Source organism: Protopterus annectens, chromosome 11.part0, assembly GCF_019279795.1.
Source record: "Protopterus annectens isolate FY-2018-M chromosome 11.part0, PAN1.0, whole genome shotgun sequence".
In the NCBI taxonomy this organism is placed as follows: domain Eukaryota; kingdom Metazoa; phylum Chordata; order Ceratodontiformes; family Protopteridae; genus Protopterus; species Protopterus annectens.
In genome coordinates, this window is record NC_056745.1 from 1,043,742,051 (window position 1) to 1,043,763,109 (window position 21,059).

Below are 21,059 nucleotides of genomic sequence, written 5' to 3' on the forward strand. Positions count from 1 at the left end.
AGGAGGTTTGCATAATGGTTAAGGTGTTTACCTTACAGACACAAAGTACAGGATTTGATTCTCACATGAGATAATTGGCAAGGCTTGAAATGACCCATAAGGCCAGTTAGCCTAGTACTAATCTATGAACCTATGCATCTATTATGAATTTAGAGAAGCATTTGGAAAAGATAAGCTAGTATTGTGGAAGGTGCCATTTGAGATTCAGTGTAGACAAGTGCAAAGTATTGTACCTGGACCACAATAACCATGGTATAAGGTGTCAGACTGAAGGCAAGAAAACAGTAAAAGGATCTGCTGTGTTGATCACACTTAAAATGTATCAGTAATAGTGGAGTGAGTGTGCAGTGGAAATAGCAAAAAGAATGCTGGGATGTAGTTGCACGGGGATAGACTCCATAAGAAAAGGAGATAAAGCTTTCACTGTATATGGTTATGGGTGAACCACAACTTGACTACTCTGTATGGTTCCAGAGGTCACACAGGGAAAGGGGAATCAGACTGCTGGAAGAAATCAAGAAAACCTTTCAACAGAAAGATCCATGAAATGACAGGAAATGCAAAGATCCACCCAGAGACTGGAAGCACTAGAGATCTACTCACTAGAGAACAGAACAGACATGGACCACAATACTGATATACAAAATCATCTCAAGGATATGGGATGAGGCCATGCTGAACAGGAAAGATAGGAGGAGAAAGAGGAGAAACAGATAATAGATTTGTAGTGATTAACTACTCACTAGATTTCTGAAGTCTGAAAGTGTTTCTTCACAAAAGATTTGTAGACTCACAAAATGGCTGACCAGAATAAGGACATCCACAGAGCCATTCAAGAGTGTATGAGAAAGTTGATAAAACAGTAACTGGAAAGATCGATATTGAGGAGTGAGATCTACTATGCCTCCTTGTTTACCACATCTGTGAAACACATCTATTCATAAATGGCAGCACAAACTCTGGTTTAGCTTCACCCTGACTCACAGTAATAACATGTTTATTGTCAGGTACAGGTAGAGAAAATGAGGCAGGTAATTTTCCAATTTTCAAATAAGTAAATAGAAGATGGCATATATTGTTTAGTTATTTTATTTATTATTTATTTATTTGTGGTCTTTTTTCAGGGGAGACCCAAGGTGATATTTTATAATACTAGGATGAAATTTGGGCAGAACACTGGGGAACTTCTCCTACTCTTTTTAATAGGTGTCATGGGATCTTCTGCATCCACCTGAGATACCACCAACTCAAGCAGATGGGATCTTGGTTTAATGTCTCATCTGAAGGACAACAAACTTAGGAGTGCAGCACCCCCCCACATGCTGCACTGCAGTTACAATGATCTATCTACCTGGTGTAGTAATGGCCTTATCAATTTTACTATATGCAAAGCAAAACATCAGATGCCTGCTATTAGATGCTGTGTTTAGAAATTAATTTGAATTAATGTCACCCCGTGGTGGACAACAGTATGCACTGTGCAAAAGTGTGTTATTGTCAATATATAATGGGCAAACGGGCAGAATGGAATAGGTATTTGTTTGTAGGGGCTATGCAAAGCACTGTAATTATCAGTGTGATATTAAAGGATACTGTGCTGCCTGCAATCAGAAAATAATGTTTTCTTATTCATTCTGTATTCATCTTATGCTGCAAATTTGTGTAATTTTACAAACCAGTGCTACTGTTTATGTGTGTTGGGCAAAACTGTATGATTCAACATTAATATGATTATGTGACAATAATGCTCTAACTGAACAAGTCAGTCATACCAAGCTAATTGGCATTATAATTATAATCATCTTCATTTTGACAAACACAACAAATATACAACTTCAAAAACACACAAAAAGGTGGGCATGCTTTATAGGTTAAGACAATGCTTAGAACAGATCAGATTAACACAGCCCAAACTCTTCTGCTGCCAAGTGTTCTATACTCCCCCATCCTTACTAACATTCCAAAGACCAGCCTAAACAATCCTGATTCACTTATAATAAAGTTTCTAAATTTGCAACAGGCATCACAAACAATACACACCACTGCAAACTCCTTTAAAAAATAAAATGGTTAGAACCCCAAAACTACTTGACACTTAATCATCTAATAATTGTAAATAAAATGCTGAACAAACCTAAATTATGACCTACAATTTGCAATCTGGTTAACAAACATGTTTCTTCCAGAAACTTAAGGTCACAAGCTCAGAAACTCCTACATGTAGTTAAATCTAAAAGCAGACACAGCAACTCCCTAAACAATGCCCACTTTGTAAAACAATACAGCACTATCCCACCACCCATCAGGAATGAAACTAAGCTACACATATTCTTTAGACAACTAAAAGAACACCCTGCCTTTAAATGGATAAGACTATGTAAATAACCAATCCACCTGCTTAATAACTGCATTACCACAGTCCTCCAACTCCGCAAACATATCCTATCTAATCCTTCTGTGTTCAGTTTTCAATATAACATAAACTCTGGGCTTCAAAAGAGATCTTAAAAGCATTAGCTATCTATCAGGGAACTCCATATACCCTGCACTGAAACATTTGTCTAAATCAGCATTAAACTTTTCTAGATTATATGTCTTTTGGATTCCTAATGGTAATTCATTCCATAATTTACCATTCCTGTGCTGAAAATATCACCTACCCAAAGTTGTATTGTAAACTGAATTATTAGTATCATAACTATGTTATCTTATCTCCATATCAATTGTAGTTAAGAACAATGTCATTCATGTACTTATCCAGAACTTTGAGCTCACCTCTGACCAACCTATACCTCACTGGATACAGGGGACAATTGCTCTAACAAGTTTCTGTAATTTAAATGTTTAACACCATAGGTCTGTTTAATATAATACCTCTGAATGATTTCCAACTTAATCAAATATGACCATTTGTAGATAAAGTATTTAGGGTATACACAGTAGGGGTGCCTGATCTTTCACCAAAATGGTGACCCTATTTTGGTGTCATCAGCAAACTTGTTAAGCAATATTTTATGCTGAGTAGGAAAGTAAGACATTAATATATTAAATAGCAAGGGTCCAAGCACCAAACCCTTGGGGGACCCAACTGTTGCCTTCCATTCATCATATGTAATAATGTCAATGTTAAACCTTAAAATACTTTTCAGTCAACCATCCATTTATCTACCAAACAACATATCAACTGATACCCAGTTTATACACAATGGATAAAAGCTCTCAGTGCGGCACTGAGTCAAAAATAAATCCAATTATATTATATCAGTTTATAAGCCTGCATCCACTTACCCCCCCCCCCCATACATTTTGGTCAAAATCTAATATGCTGGTCAGATATAATCTACCTTGAGAGAAACCATGCTGATATATCCAATGTAGTATGCAATTCCTCTATTATTAATGAGCATATCACTCTCTCAAAACATTTGTCTGTAATACATGTAAGACTAATTGGCTGGTACCTATTTAGTATGTAATTATTACTACATTTAAATAAGACAATGACAATAATTGTTTTTCATATATGCAGAACAAATCCTTCTGGTAATCCACTCTGAAATAACCAATGTAGACAATGTAGCACAGACACACAAATTTTTAACATGAGATACACATTACGGTCATCACCAGCAGCAGAATGTGGCTAGATGGTGTTAAATATTTTCTCAACTACACCCTGTGACAGATTAGGACAAATGTCTCTATCATTTGCATTAAGTATAGGCAAAGTGGGGCCAATATTTGATAATGTTGAAAACTTGTCACTGAACAGTTCAACTAATTCTGTCTGATTATTAGCCCAGGCTCCATCTAGCAGCCATATGGTTAGACAACTTAAACTCATAATTTCTTTCAGTTTATTTTAATTGTCTACAAAAAGTATCAGGCCAAGAGTGAAACCAATAACCAAATTGTACTTGGCAGAAGACCAGTCCAAACACAAAGCAAGTGATGCAGAGTAACTTAAAAATAATAATTTATTTTATTAACAACCAGTTTAGCGCTTTCATCACTGGATACAGGACTTCATCAGAACTGAAAATACAGAATTCACCAATTTGATCAAATACATTATTGGACAGAAGTGACATCAAATCAGATCAAAGAATGAATAATTCAATTAATTCACACTTCAACCACTATCTAGCATGCCATAAAGGGACGAGAAGTAAAATTCAAATTAAAAAAACACCGCCAATAATGCTTCCCAATGAAAACCCTCACTGGAAATTGTGAGTTGATAACAGAGGAGGCTATATGATGGTAATAACCCACAGTTAAATTAATATATATATATATATATAAATATAGGGCCAGATTCAATAAAGGCTACACTAAGTGTGCACTAAGTGAACATGATATATATTCAAGAACATTCTTTAAGTAAACCAACAATCCCAAAAGGGAACAAAGAATTCTCTCAAAAAAAAAACTGAAGTCAGGAAGCAAAAGGATTAAGCTGCTTTTTCTTTATTTTTTACTTCTTCTGGTACCTCGGCTACACAAACCTTCAAGGAATAAAACAATGCAATTTAAGCAGCCTTTTTATATCCCATCAAATAAATGGGCTAATACATTTCAATGAATATACACCAATTGCTACAAAATTCTACCCAAGCTTAAAGGTGTACCCCCCAATTAGTATCAGAAAGAAAGAAAGACACAAAAAAAGAATCTCTCCAGTAATACATATGAAAGTGCTTCACTATAATATCCTACAAAATGCACTACACAGTAAAACCATTCATTATTAACAATGAATTAATAAACAATAATTGATAAATTAATATTACTTCTATTAAATGATTCTATTCAATACATGTATTTATTCTGAATTTATTTAAATTTTTTTTAAATTTACATTCAATAATTTACATGTAACTAATCCATTATTGCACTTTTCCCTATTATTGCTGTTCCTCATACCATTTTCTTGTTTATTTGTTTTCATATTTCTGCTTATTATGCATTCTAAATCCTATACTTCCCTTAAACATCCCAATTTGTTTCCAAATTGGGAACAAAGTTCCCAAATTCACAATGATTTTAGTTTCTAACCTTAACAGTCTACGTCTAAATTCACCCCCCCCCCATATTTTGACATCCAAAGGGTTGGGCCAGAACACTGAAGAAGAAGCTGTCAGCATCTCCCTCATGGACAGTACAAAAATGCTGGGCCACTGGACTCTCCAGTCTTCTATTCCTAACATCTCCCAAATGTTCTAATATTCTTAACTTCACTTTTCTCTTTGTCCTATATACCATATCGTGGATGTATATCCACACCCAATGACGTAGACAACCCCACATGAGTCACATTTGAACTCATTTTTTATCCAAAACTTCTTTCCATTAATTACCCAACCATCCACATTTTTTATTCGTTTACATACTTTGCAAATTCCACAGGGATTCCACATTTTTATCCCATTTTTTGTGCTTTCTACTCACTCAGAAATATTACACTAAGTATACATGTAGTCTACACTTTGTGGTAACCCTCATGAATCCTGTCAATATTTAAAGCTGCAAGAATATGAGAAGGAAAACTAAAATTAGGAGGAAGAAGGTGTGAGTTATGTCTGTTGTCTGTTCACTCAGAATGGTGTACACTTAGTATACACTTAATGTAGGCATTATAGAATCCCAATGACAGTAAATATAATAAATATAGTAAAATAAAATAAAAGCAGTGAAGATGCAGTAAACAACCTTAGTATGCATAACAGAAGCTGACATAGGTAAAACATCATGAACATAAAGACAAAGGTTTCATGTGCAAACATAACAGAGTATATATATGAGAATCATCACATGGAGACCCTAGCAAACCCCAGAAAACTACTAAAATTATGCTTATAGTATACAAATCAAATCAAATCAAATGAAATACAGTAGGAAAGTCACATAAACTTAGATGCAAAATGTATGGTATAATGTAGAACTTATAACTTGGCAGCCCTAAGTCTTAGGGCACAAATGATGGAAATGGCATTGTTTAAGCCTGGTCTTCCACTGGCATTTAAACCGATCTGCCAGAGCAACTCCTTATATTCCACAGTAGATTCCCAAAGGCCACTCCATGTGTTCTGGGCCACCTGTCTGAGAACATAAAAACAGGTTTTCCACCTTGGCATTGGTCTCCTTTGTCTGACTAACTTCATAAAGATGGTCATATATTCCCTTTTGTAAAGAATGGGCAGTTTTGCCAACATAAAAGGAGAAACAGAAGTCACAGAAGGCCAAAAAAGTATAAACACTCCTCCACTATTTTTTTTTTATTTTTGTTTTAAATGAATACCCATTTTGTAAGTAAAAAGAGGACATCCTCCACCTTTACTAATAGCTATGAAATGCTTTCAAAAAATTTCCAGTTTGCGTTGACAACCCTTTTTATAATAGCATTTTCCTGAGCATATTTAAAAATAAAAATATTATGGAAAGGTGTTCAAGTCTCTCCTGTTGCTGCAGAAACTGACCAGTCTTGATTGTCATGCAAACCTTGTCCTAAAAGAGGAAAGAACTTGGAAGTTCTTCCAATATTGATTTCCTGATGCACCTCATTTAATAAGGCCTCCGGGTACCCTCTTTCCTGAAGCAAAAGTTTTAAAAACCTTAGCTTGACTTGTAGGTCTTCATCCTCAGAAATAATTCTGGCTTAACAAAACATTTGGCCCTTAACCAGACTATATTTTTGCTTGTAGGGGTGACAACTGTCAAAATGCAAATGACTGTTGGAAAAAGTAGGTTTTCTATAAAGCTTAGACTTAAAACTACCTAAGTTCTGGCCCTTTTCCAACACTACATCCAAATAATTGATACTGAGAGTACAGAAATAGTGCATACATTTTAAAAAAGTAGTGGTGCTGTTTAAATAGTCAATAAAATCCTTGAGGCTACTAACATCACCCTTCCATACAGAAAAGATATCATCCAAAAATCTAAAGTAAGCTGTAAAATATTGCTGGAACAGAGAAGGAAACACACGTTTCTGTTCCCAATACCACATGATGATATCAGCATGAAGGGGGGCACAAGTAGCACCCATGACAATACCAATTATCTGCTTAAAATGCTCACCTTCAAAATACACAAAATTGTTATTAAATATAATGTCCATAAACTCTGTCATCACGTTATCTGCACTGCTGTCATGACTACTATAAGTGCTCATGAACTCCTGAAACCTACTGAGTCCTATCATGTGTGGAATGCAGGAAAAAAGATCCTAGATATCGATAGTAATCAGGAATCATTCTACATAGAAAAATTCCACTTTAACATTACCACGGAAATCCTATGAGTCCTTAGGAATATAACTAAATTGAAATCTCAAATGTTTAATACTCTTAGCAATATAAACAGCCAAGGGATGGGTCTTGGAGCCAGAAGCAGCAACAATGGGTTGGAAGGGTGGATCAGAAGTGCCCTTATGCACCTTTGGTATAAAAAAAAAGTTAAGGATAATGGGATGTTCGGCTCTAAGAAAGGTGTAATTTGGATGGTCAGTCCTCTCCTCCAACAGGAAATCATACACGAAACCATCAATTTTGCCATAAGCCACTAAAATCTTATTCTTGGACACTTCAGAATGATGTTCCTCATCGATGAGTAGGACAAACATTTTCCTGGAATAATTGATATCATGCTTAATCACCATTCCCCCACCCTTATCCTTTCTCATAATTGAAATATCTCTGTTATTTACAACCTCCTGCATCAAAACCAACTCATCCTAAGATGCATTTTTCTTCCATGAATACTTATTCAGGGAATGCTATTTGTGTATGCCATTAGCACACAGTCTTTTAAATAAATTAATCAATGGATGGAGTGACAGATTAAAAATATTTTTGCTATAAAAGTGGGTTGACTTTAATTGTCTTTAAGAATCACTTGCTATATTTAAAAACATCACCTTAAAATTCAGCTTCCTGATATACAACTTTAAATCTAAAAGGGTCTCGCCCATGTGCAACCTTTGAGCCAGTGCAATTGTGAAACTTTTACTAAAAAGGCCAAAATACTTACTGTCAATAACTAAACTGCTATAAATAAGAATTTTAAAACCATGTAGAGAGTGTATAATGCCATCACATTGGATCCCATCTTCAAAATGTGCACAATTGAAGTCCAACAGGGCCTGATTGGGGTTGAAGCCATTCACTGATTCCACTATGTTTTTTGTCCCTTGCTCTTCCCTCCCTTTTTTCCTGTGGGGGCTTCTTAAGGGGCTCTCTAACCTCATGAATTATTCCTAATCAACCCCCCCCTGCCTCTTGATGCAATCCTCTTGCACCTCCTCATTGAAAACTAGGGGGTTGTTCACTAAAAATCTCCTTCGTCATGAATATTCCTCCCTGTATGCTGTGTTTCTCCTAGTACACCTTCAACTTCATCATTCCTAAAATTTTTAGGTCGAGGGTAGGCATTATTACTCTCATAATTCCTCTCATCACTGGCTTTCGTTTTAATTTTCTTACTTCTAACATTGAAGATAACTTTGTCAACATGTGTAAAAGCATTAACATATTTAGCATAATAGACTTCAAATAACAAGTCCTGCTTTAACTTGATATCAATGGTGAGTATTCATGATGTAATTTCTCCAAAGCAAAATCATTATCTTTGATCATAAGTTCCATAATTTTGAATCTGCATTCATCAAAAATATTTATTAAGACTTTATACAAATGCATTCTGATGCTGTTAGGGAACCCTCAAAGCCTGAATCCCTTAGAGACCCTCTTACATATTAAGCATTTTTTTAGAAATTGATTGTCAACTTGTGAGGACTTTTGCTATAATTTCTTCTGGAAACAAAGTCAACAGGGACTCAAAGGTCTTGGCGTAATCATTACTAACCAAAGGATAACTGTCTGATCCATTAGAACTGGCAAACCATGAGGATAAATCAAACAGAATTGTTCCAACCTGTTCTGTAGCTCTGAATGGCCTTCAACTCCAAAGACCTCATGAATTGAGCCTGTAGCATTCAAACTGGAATCCACATTTGTCCTCCATGTTAATAATATACCACTGTTGCCAGAAGAAAAACTGAAATTACCTCGTCATGTAACTGATTAAAACTGCGTCCTTCTCAAACTTCCGGTCTGTAGGGAAGCTGTTGAATTTGAAAGGGAGCTATTAAATTGCTGACCCAATACCCTGTGAACCAGCCATTTCTCTTCCTTCACCTTTGTCATTGCAGAAGGGGTGGAGCAAAGTTGCTGGGTCAAAAACCTGATCAGCTGTGTAAGTTCACCAATTAAAAAAGGAAGAACCGTGGTATTGCCTACCAAACAGCTGTGCTCAATGGTTCCTCCAGACTGTGTAAGAAGTTCAGGACTGGCCATGATACAAAAAAGACAAATAACCACAAAAAGTATCAGGCCAAGAATGAAACTAATAAGCAAATTGTACTTGTTAGTAGACCAGTCCAAAACAAAGTAAGCAGTACAGAGTAACTTAAAAATAATAATGCATTTTAATAACAACCAGTTTAGTGCTTTCATCCCTGGATATGGACTTCATCAGAACTGAAAAAATAATTCACCATTTTGATTAAATACATTATTAGACAGAAATGACATCAAATCAGATCAAAGAGTTAATAATTCAGTTAGTTCACACTCCATTCACTGCCTAATATGCCATAAAGAGATGAGAAGTAAAATTAAAATGAAAAAACACATACACTAATGCCTCCCAATGAAATCCCTCAGTGGAAATATTGTATTTTCCATTCTGATGAAATCCCTTTTCCAGGACTGAAAGTGCTAAACTGGTTGTTAATAAAATAGATTATTATTTTAAGTTACTATGCCCCACTTACTTTGTTTTTTGGACTGGTCTCCTGTGAAGTACAATTTGGGTATCATCTCTGCTAACTAACCTTCTCTTTTTCTGAGCCGATCAAGTTTTCTGGACCACCATGCTGCACATTTCTTAATACATTTGGAACTTCTGGGCATTACAACAAAACCCTTGACAAGATAATAAATAAACTCATAAAAATCTTTTGACAGTCCTGCATATCTTTTTGCTTCACAGATTCCTGCTACATTCATTTCCTTAGTTCCCTGTTAATAGTCAAATTATCACCTTGATAAAATTTCAATACTGGTAAAATTATTTTTTACATTTGGCTTCACTGTTGGTTAGAAACTTGCCAAAAATACTCAACTGGTCTAATCCACATAATTCATATTTAGCTCTACAGTAGCTATATTCTAGATTGAGATTAATTCAAACCAAAACAAGAATTTTAGCTTTCTGTGTTGGATTCATAACCAAATTGCATAGTGGTTTTCACCACCAAAGAAATACTTTAATACCAAAAACATTGTCTACGCCATCAATCAAAGGTGCAAAATCGTGCTCTAAACAACTATCCAAAAATGCACAGTTTTCTAATTTAATTTTAGACAAAAATGGAGATCTGTAGAAGTGCATAACAGCCCACATCAGTCTACCATCATTAATATTTATGATAATATCAGGATCTATACTAGAAAACTGTGCAGTAGATTTGAAGGAATACTTAAACCTCTCTCTTGATCATTTGATACTGATGGTGCCCAGCGTACTGAAGAAGTGACAGGGGTCTGTTAATATCACTAAACCAGGTTTCAATAATAAACATGGACCACTAAGATCCAGCAACAAAAATCACTTGCAGATCACTAAAGCCAATAACTCTGCTGGTGAAGCACTATTCTCTTGCACCATAGCCAAATTATGGAACTCACTCCCACCCACAATTACATCTGTACCATCATGCACCCACTTCAAAACTTTACTAAAAGCGCACCTAAAAACATGCTGGCTATGCCCTTGCAACTCCCACTCTAATATCATCCACCACATCCAACCACTACCTTTCTTTCCACTCCACTAACTACCTTGATTATAGCAAGCTCGGATGCTCATAAGCCTAGTACTTATTATACAGCAGGAACTTCTCATTGTAACATTTGTTAATGTCTGTTATGTACTTCACAGATAAAGATTCTAGTTGTCTACTGATGTACTATGGTCTTCATCTGTAAATATGTTGTAAGTAATTGCTATGTTAAATTGTTAATTGCTATGTAATCCAATGTAACTACTGTCTGTTTATTTTACTGTGGAGCTTTTCTCCCCGGGCCTCCGCTGAAAATGGACCTACATCCAGTCGGACACTCCCGGTCAACAAATTTAAATAAAATAAAATAAAATAAATAAAATAAAAATTGTCCTATTACTTTAGCTTTTATATTCTTAAATGTGTTATTAATTCTCCTGGCATTATATAGCAAGCTTTTTGTCTTGTTATAACCACACTTTCTTTTACATCAATTTTCATCCTAAAAATGATATAGCAACTTGACTAACTTAGAACTTAGCTTCCTGTTTCCAAAATGATTGAGCTGTAACTGATCTAGACAGAAGGAGCCTATTTTGATGTTCAAATGTTCTTGCTCTAGTACAACTCTATTGCATTAAGGCAAATTGGAAACAGACCCTTCAAAATAAACCTACACTTGTTACATGTCCCATATTTGAATATACCACTCCATTTTACAGAGATATGCAAAAAGAAACTCTTGGATCTGCTGTTGTCTCTTCCATCCATTCCTCAATGGATGAGTTTTTGGATGCAAACCTGAATCCAACTGGCTACTCTAGATTTTGGATCTGAAGCTCAGGCTCATTTCCTTACTCATAATCCCCTCTTGACCCTGAAGTTACCTCATATCTTGTTTGCCCTGCCTTTGCTTCAGATGCTGATCTCTATTACTCAGGCTTGCATGTTGATCAGTGAGATTTTTCTCATCAACTTTTTAATATCCTTTTAGGATTTCTTCCTTTCTCTTTATCAAAACGTTTCACCTTTACTTCAAAAAAAAAAAAAAAAAAAAAAAGAAAGAAGAAAAAAATGAAAGTTTTCTTTATCTTTTTCTTGCCTTGGGGACATGGTTTGAATGATAGAGTCTCATTGAAATCATTCTTGTTTGATCAAGCCTTAGAACATTAAGTCCCAGTGATATAAATTTAATTATTAACATATTTTTGCATATGCGTTTACAAGGAATATGTATATGCTCTTCTTTGTTTATTGAATCATGCTTAGTCATTACATTGTCTATGAATATAAATTTGTTATTATAAGTATTTTTTGTATATAGAGCTATTTTTTGTATATAGAGTTATTTATAATTTAGGATGTGTTAGTGAAACGGATCTATAAGTTATATGCATACAAGTTCATTAACAAAGTTTTTTGTCTCATATGAAAGAATTTTAGAATATGTATTTTGTAACTTATTCTCATTTTATATATATGCATATGCATATGGAACCCTCCATATATACTTATACTATAAGTCCAAAAGGACTGCAACTTTAAGTGTTTTTATTAAGAGCTTTCATCATGTGATTTTTATCAGACATCTTATTGGTTTTTGATAGTAGTGAAGATATATTTAAAAGGATTTTGAGTGTCTTGTAACTGTTTTCAAGTCTGAAGAAGCGTCCTTGGAGACGCGAAAGCGCTTACTTTGTGGAATAAAGAGTACATTTTAAGTTATATTCAGTGGTTTGCTTCGATTGTTGTGGAGTACCTGCCATCCTTTTGTTCTGACTTTTCTTGTCTTTCACTATTGGTGCCCTTTCAGCTGGTCTCTTACACAGTTACCTGATTATATAGTGCTTCTATCAGAAATAGCCTTAGTGCATTTGTTGTTTAGTATTTTCCTTTTCATAGCTTAGCAGTGTGTTAGGACTGTGGACTGTGGATATTGTTGGTGTTTAAACACTGATAGTGTTGTTTGATTTTTGGCAGTGTTGTTTGCTTTTTCCAGGATGGCTGACAAACTTTTGCATTTCAATAACTGTGTGGCCTATTGCCATAAGATTCCAAAATCAGACTTGCACACAAAGTGCGTCTATTGCCTCGGAACTACCCACTTGGACTAGCAGTTCTCCATCCGTGCTGCTTTTGGTACCAGGGTCATCAATGAATGCAGAAAAAATATGTTTGAAGGGAATTCAAGATGCCTTTGTGGAAGATTCCTCCCTGGCTCAAACTTATTTATGTGAAGCTTCCACCTCTGTCAAGAAGTCCTCTGCCAGGCATAGGGGGGAGAAAAGTGGTGACAGACTGATGATGAAGACCAAGGATTCCAGAAAGTGCTGCCCAAACCAATCTTCATTGACTTGAGTTTCCTTGTCTCTGATTCCACAATTCTTAACTCCTCAGATCCAACTCCAGTTTTGGAGCAAGATAGCTGTAAGATCCAACAATCCTCTGTTGAGCCTAGGTTCTCCCTAGAGTCCATTTCCTTGATGCTATGCTACACTTTTCTGCAAGACTGCAAGAGAGGTAATATCCCAGGTCCTTCAGACACCCCCATCCACTGCATCTTCACTACTGTCAGTGTGGTCTAACAGAAGCCTTTCTGAAGCAGATATGGATAAGATGATGAGGGAGTTCCTCTAGACTCATATTCAGTTAGGGGTCCTCCCAGTTCCAGACACTGCTGAACCAGTGAGCCTAGGTCCTTCCCCATCATACCACTGTTGCTCCTACACCAATCTTTGCTCTGGGTTCAGGGACTATGGATCTGAGTACTATCCAGGGTTTGTCTGCATCAGATCTGAATACTTGCTTGTATTCCACTCTAACTCCTTATGTGATCTGACTGGCTCTGTGTGGCTCAGATCTGGAATGATCTCAGGGCCAAAGGGTCAGTGCTGAACCAGTGAGCCTAGGTCCTTCCCCATCATACCACTGTTGCTCCTACACCAATCTTTGCTCTGGGTTCAGGGACTATGGATCTGAGTACTATCCAGGGTTTGTCTGCATCAGATCTGAATACTTGCTTGTATTCCACTCTAACTCCTTATGTGATCTGACTGGCTCTGTGTGGCTCAGATCTGGAATGATCTCAGGGCCAAAGGGTCAGTGCTAAATCAGGGAGGGATGGGTTCAACTCTGAGCTTTTCAGAGCCACACCTTCCTCTTGGATCTTTGGTGCTAGACAGCTTGGCTCTGGCATTGTTCTCATAGGCCAGTCAAACTGAATTCCAGAACTTCCCTGGAGAGGCTGCTTTGACTCCATCTGGGATAATTTTGGTTCCCCATCAGCTATGGCATTTGAGGCCATCAAGAGAGTGGTCTCACTGTTGGATGAGTGAAGTAATCTTTCTTACTTCACTCCATCCATATGCCCATAGAATTGCCTTGGATCCTGATCTTATTCATCCCATCCCATCAGGACAGTTGGTCACATTGAGTCCATATTCAAGACTTCCAATCCTGTTCTAAGTTGTTGCTGGAACAGCTCACTGTATTGGCTCCTCAGAAACATGCATGTAAGAGGAGGCAATTTGACTCCCCTCACATTAACAGAAGACACTGACATTAATGAAGAGGAAGGGGTCCCTCAGATCCCCCCTTGAGGACATCTCCATCAGTGAGATACTTGAACTTTTGAGAGGTAAAAGTAGGTGGTCCTCCAAAGCACCCTCCTCTTGGGAGGAACTACCCATGTGGAGGCTGTAACTTCTGTCCCAGTCTTATCTTGGGTGGTCGCTCCTGCTGATGAGAAGGTTGATCTTATTTCAAAGCAGGCATGGAAGGAACTGGAAATGGCTGAACCAACTCCCTGCAAGCCAGATAAGTTTTTACTGTCACCCAAACACTATCTGCATTGGAGCAAGGGTCCCACAGCTGATTCCATGATGATGGCAGTTGTCATTAAAAAGGAACTTGCCAAAGAAAGCTCCTCTGTCCACAATCCAACAATGATCAAGAGCATTGGACAGATTTGAGATGTGGATATACACTTCAGCAGCCTTCACATGGAGGGACCTGAACTATCTAGAACAAGTGACAAGATTTCAGAGGGATTTGACAAAGGAACTCTCCAAATTCCTCTGCAGGTCCATCTCTACAGAGAACAAGAAAACCTTGGACTTCTAGCTGGCCACCCTCCAGTCCCTTTCCAATGTGCTGATGTACTTAATTTCTAAAGTGACAGAGAGAGCTTTGACAGTTACGGGGACTGGCATAAACTTAAGGAGACATGCCTGGATGCACTTGTATGACTTTGCAGCATAACTAAAGATGTCCTTTATTAATGCCCCTTAAGATGGCTCAACACTCTTTGGGGCTAAAGTGAAGGCCACACTCTCCAGAAACAATCAACATGGGAAGAACTTTTTTGCCATAGGATAATGGTTCTCTACCCCTCCACAGGTCCTTGTCTAGGAACCAGAAGAGAGGGAAGAAGCTGTGGTTCTGAAAATCTCAAGGGTTCTGTCCTGAAACTTTTGAGGATAGAACCCTCAGGGCAGATAGGGAAATTCTAATGGTGGATGTCACCCCTGCAGCAAAGGTGGCCCCACAATCATGGTTTCTGGAGACCATTCTCTGTAAAGCCTTACCAGTATTCCTGAATGGTTGCCCAACTGCTGCACTTTGGAGGCAGTCGGAGGTGGTTTTCTTTGGACCCCAATGCCTGGATATCCATCACACAAGACACATAGGTGTAGAAGAACATAACCACAGGCTATTCAGTCCTCATTTTGTGCCACCCCCCCCCCCCACTGTCAAGAAGACTGCCCAATGTTTCACCCTCCCAAATAAAAGCAGCAGATCTAGAAATAAAAGGCTGCAGGAAAGTGAGCTATCCAGGAGGACCCACCAGATAAACATGAATCTGGAATTACTCAATATTCTTTTTGGTGTCAAAAAAGAAAAAAAATGGGGACCTCAAGGAAATTATGGATCTCAGACATCTCAACCAATATGTCAGACAGATGAAGTTCCATATTGTCATGGTTCAGTCTATTCACCCATTGTTGAGAAGGGATGACTGGATGTGCTCAAAAGACCTTCAACATGTATACCAGCACATAATGATGGACAGGCGATCCTAAAGGTTTCTCCACTTCCAGCTGGGAGTCAGTCATTTTCAAGTCAGGGCCTTGTCCTTTGGTCTCATAACAGCCCCCCTTGCCTTATAAAACTAGTCTCAAATGCTGGGACATATGATTTAGTAATTCCTGTAGGTATAAATAATCTGACCTACATTCCACTGAATGGGTTCCTATTAAATGTCCAAAGACGCATTCTATCGAATGTGTCTTGGTCGAACTTAAAACAACAAAAAGGCAAAATAATGAAGTGGCTTTTAAGTGAATTCTTTCCCAATGAAAGAATTTGCTTGGCCGCTTCCGTTACTTTGCCGTTTTTGGAACTGTAGTGCGATCTCGAATGTGGTATATTTAAGTAGGGGGGTGTAGGGGGTAAAACCCCCCACTTTATGTATTCTTTCAATTTTTTTTTTATTTTTTTTTTTTTTTGGAACAGCGATTTCTTTCTCCTTGGAAAAAAAAAATCGCTGTTCTGAGCTTTCAAGATTGTAAGCTTTTGCTTACATGGGGTCATTTATTCATCGTTTGCTTTTTTAAGCATTCAATGATATAATATAGACCCCACTGAATCATATAAAGGATGCTGTATGAAGAGCACAGACGTTTTGTAAATGCAGTCCACTTCATCTTGTGTTAAATTCTTCCTTAACCTGGATTTTCAGATTATAAATTCATTAAGAACACACAGTTTAATAATTGGATTAGATGCAGTCATTTAAAATACAACTTTCATTTGCTTAGACTATGGAACACTTTCTTTATTTAGCAGAATGTCTTGTACATGACAAGCTTCATGATAGTATTTAAAAATATCACAGGAAAGTAGGGGACCAAATCTAGACATTTTATACCTGACAACATTTTTGGGGTATACAATGCATATACATGAGGATGACTTTAAAATTAGAGTTATCACAGTATCATGTTTAAGACAGAAAAGATCTGGAGGTGGTATATTCATACTTGAATACTCATCCATGTTTTGCAATATTTACCTCTTCTAACCACATACCAGAAATTAGATTTGTATAATATAACAAACTGAGGGACAGTTAGGTTTAAATATGCTTATAAAGGCCTTATTTTAAATTCTGAATAGCATATTAACTTTCTGGAAAATCTGGAAAATTCTATAAACCAGGCAGCATCAATTGTTATAGGTGACTTAAGCCCTTAATATTAACTGGGATGCAAACTAACATCTTCAAATATGGCTTCTAAATGTGTATAGTGCTTTTGCTCCCAAGGTTTTTTTTAGCTTGTTAGAACATCAACTGCGGGCATATTGTAGATAGCTGACTATGACACTATTCCTTTTACCACCCACCTTATATTAATCATCTTTCTAATACAAGCATATATGATTGCTCTAGTGTAGATGTTCAGTGTTTTATACTACGAGTTACATCTAAGTTACCAGTAACAAAATGCTATCCAGTAGTTGGGAAAAATTAAAAGTGTCACACATCTTAAGTAGACATTATAACACTCAAACCATCAAATAATATCAAGATAAAAAAGCTACAATGGTAGAATAAGCAACTGTTTTGACTTATTAGTAAAAAATGTTACAGGTGTATAGAATTGATGAAAAGCATTCTGTATTCTGTGGGTAAAACATATGAACTTTATTAACACACAACTAAATAACTTTTTAAAACATACTAAAAATAACACAGCATATGTACAGCACAGAGAGATAGAGCTTTTACTGTACACCAGATGGCCTGTACTTGATTAGAGGCATGGAGGCTGGATGGGCAACAGGAGAATGGATGCAGGTGGAAGGGAGGAAGCCTAGGTTCACTACAATTATCAGGGTACAAGCTTGTGGGCTGATTGCTACATAAGCAGTGAGCTACTTAGTTGGGAGGTTTTGCATGCATGAAAATATGTATAAACCTCCTGAGGGCAGCAGCCTTGGGGGTCACAAAGCTGCTGCATGAGGGAAGGAGTTAGGGTACAGTCCCCAGCAGCAGTATAATGCTGTGCCTGCATCCTTGGTCTTCTCACTGGCCCTGAAGATAGGTCAATTAGAGCTCAGGGGAGACTGAAATGGTTCCAGTCCATAGTGAATCAGGAGTAGAGGTGGTGGAGGAAACAAAATACCAAAAACAAATATGAATTTAAGTTGCAGTTCAAAGAGATGTCTATAAATCATATCATAAGTACTTCATTTTTCTTAGAATGATAACTAGCCCAGATCAGTACTAAAATCAGTTGATGACATCTTTACAAATATGGCATACTGTACATGTTTAATTTACTTTTCACTGATAAGTGGCAACCCTGAAAAGTTGAGAGAACAATACAGCGTAGACAATTCCTTACAGAGGGAACTGACAATTTGTGAAGGAGACAGCAAAAATGCTTTAACTACAGTGAAAAAAAGTATGTTATAGAAGAAGTAAAATTGGAATGATGAAATATCATTAAAACATATTTTCTTATTTATTCCATTAAAAGCAAAGGTATTTTTATATGAGACATTTGACTTCCCTGGAGGACATTGAGGATTTTTCTGAATTTTAGCAGGGTATGAAACAATGGAGCTCCAGAGCTCTTAATACAGTGATAATTAATATGTCAATCTGACAATAAAACATTTTAACAGCATCTTCCAAAATATCAACAAAGGATGACTGAACCATAGATAAGGGGTTAGAATGGGATATTAAATATTATCAAAATGATTCAATAATTTATATCCCATTTTAAATAAAACTCTTTTTGCCATAGCAACAATATTACCACCATTATCAGCAGACTTTATTGCAAGATTAGCATCTGGAGATATAATGCATGTTATACGGGATCTAATGATACCCCCTCATAATGAGCTCCTTAGATAGGGAAACCTTAGTCAAACCAATAGCTGTGTTTTTCAGTCATTTATGAGAAGAGGTTTTGCCTAATATTACTGAAGAAAATCTATAATCATGCCAAATTTAAAGGAGGCAAACAAAAATAATAACACAAATTACATGCCTATAAGTCTCACTTCTATATTGCGAATATACTTTAAATTATGTTGGTTAAGTAAGAAAATACACACTTAAGAGATGTAAGTCAACATAAATTTATTGTTAGTGAATCAATGCTAACATCAATAATGGACTTCTAGGAAGCTAACAAAAGCTTGACAATTAGGTCTAACCTCTTTTGTGATAGATTTATATCTGTCACAGACTCTTTGCTCACTGACCCATGATGACATTTTGTCTCACTTCCAATAACATATCATTAGCCCTTATGTTGTCCACTGGGTGAAAAAATCGTTACCAGACTTCCTTTGACTGTAAAGCTAAGTACCTCTCTGACCCTCTTTAAACATAACCTGGGTGAGTGGACGAGCAACTGTAAAATAGACTGTTGGTCTGGCCCATCAAGGCATCACTGAAAGGTGATGAAACTAGGGTTAACATAGTCATGTCAATGGGTATCTATGATTTGGGGTATTGTGGCAAGGCTACTTGTGGTCCTGTGGATCAACAGGCTAGTATTGACCTATGAACCTACAAACAGTCAGATCACAAAGGGTCATACAAAGGTACTACATCTGATGTTCCATAGCTCTGTATTGTTTCCAGTTATATTCTGCCTTGTGATTCCCTCTTTTCCCATTGCTAAATATATAGATGATTTTGACTGTGCTATCACCACAAGATGTCAGGGTATAGATTCTAAAATTCCTTTGTTTCAACTATTTACTCTTTAGCCAAACAACTTGGAGTGAAGTGTAAATGTACTAAGAAGGGTGTCATGTTTAATGGAAACTTACATTCATTTTGTGAGATTAGTTTAAAGGAGGAAGTGCTTGCAGAAGAACTTAGGTATTATTACAGACAAATTCAGCTTACATTAAATATAAAACAGAGCAATTAGACTTATGTGATATCTGCATATGATTATAAATATTAAGGACTGTACCAGAACTCTTATTTAAATAATATGACCTATGTCGATGTGCAATGTTATTTTCTGTGTGTACAATTAAGTGAATGCAAATAATTTGAAATTGGTTCAGAGGAAGTGTCTGAGGAAAATATGAAACTATCCTACACAGAATATCTGCTAAAACTAAGTATATTTACTGTTAATTATAGCTTTGCTAGAGGAAAAGTATGTCTGACATCGGAAAATGAACCATTAAGGTCTGTTCTTAGGATTCAACTTATTGGTTATGCCAGAAATACAAGATAACCTAGTCTGTTATATACAGTGCTTGTGAATAATACAATAAACATGTATCAGGGTTCAGGACTGCTGATCATACTCGTGATGGACTATATTAGCAAGCATGTCAGAGGGACAGGTCAGCAAAGTTATTGCAGGCAGATTATGTGGCATTAGAAGCAGACATGGAACAGGAGATTCAGCAAACGAGAGGGCAATGGAATTCAAAAATGAAGGAAGATGAGATGAAACTGAATACAGACAAAAGAGTTGCCATGACAGAAACTAGGGGAATCAGAAGAAAATGAAAATTGAAATAGAGTGGAAAACTATGGAACAGGTTAATAGCTTCAAGTAACTGGGAGAGGTGGTTTGAGGAAAGGTGAATTCAAGTCTGAAAGAGGAGATCCAAACTTGAATTAGATAGGCTGCAGTCAACAGGTACAGATTGTCAGAAGTAGTGTGTGACACAAAACAGTGGTGCCGAAACCTGGACAGTAAAGGCAGAGTAGATGAGAAAGCTAGAGGTGATAGAGATGAAGTGCCTGAGATGGGTGGTAGGATTCATGCTGTGGGACAGATGAAAAAATTATGACATCAGAGCAGAAGCTAAAGTAGCCTCAATTGCAGAGAAGGTCAAAGAAAATAGATTTCAGTGGCTTGGGAAAATCTGCAGGGAAGTAGAAGATAATTTGGTGAAGAAGATTTGGGCTAAACAAGAAGAAGGCAAGAGGAAATGAAAACATCCAGCAGAGAGATGGTTTGACTGTGTGAGAGAAGATCTGAAATAGTCTGTCATCACAGTCAAAGAATGTAGGAGAGTTACACTAAATCACAATTGGTAATACCAGTTGATGCAACATTCCCAAGCCATGCAGAAATGGGGGTTGATGATGCTGACATACTAGTAAATTCATTGTGCCATTATGTGGTAACTAGTGGTATGTTTAAATAGTGCA